Source organism: Salmo trutta, chromosome 16 (genome assembly GCF_901001165.1).
Source record: "Salmo trutta chromosome 16, fSalTru1.1, whole genome shotgun sequence".
NCBI classification, from domain to species: domain Eukaryota; kingdom Metazoa; phylum Chordata; class Actinopteri; order Salmoniformes; family Salmonidae; genus Salmo; species Salmo trutta.
This window is the reverse complement of record NC_042972.1, coordinates 49,708,313-49,708,808: the sequence shown is the minus strand read 5'-3', so window position 1 is coordinate 49,708,808 and position 496 is coordinate 49,708,313.

The window sequence follows — 496 nt, the reverse complement described above, 5'->3', positions numbered from 1 at the left end:
GTGTCCACTCACCCTTTACTATCCCCTGTCTAAGTTTTCCATTTGCTTTTAAGCAAAATACAGATCCAGAGTAATTTCAGGTGACACACACTAACACCCACATACACACTCCATCCACACACAGTGAATGAACGGGAACACTGTGACAGCATTAGCCGCCACCGTGCATTTGGCCCCTAGCAATTAATAGGCTCTTAAATAGTCAGCCATTAGTACCAATTTGAATCAATGGATGTACTCCTCCACCCTCACTTAACATGATCTCCCTTTGCTGTCGTTTTTCACAGGGCCTCGTTCCCAAACGTCACTGCAGCAAAGCAGAAAGTAGAGGGGTGCAAGAGTGCAGTACTCTGTGGTGGTATGAGATATACAGTATGCGGATGCATGAAGCTGTACGGAGGTTCAAAGCAGGTAGAGGCTTATTGTGATAAGCTGAATTTAAGCTTGTAAGTTTGTAATCGATGATAGGGATTAATGTGTATCAAAGAGTGAAAAA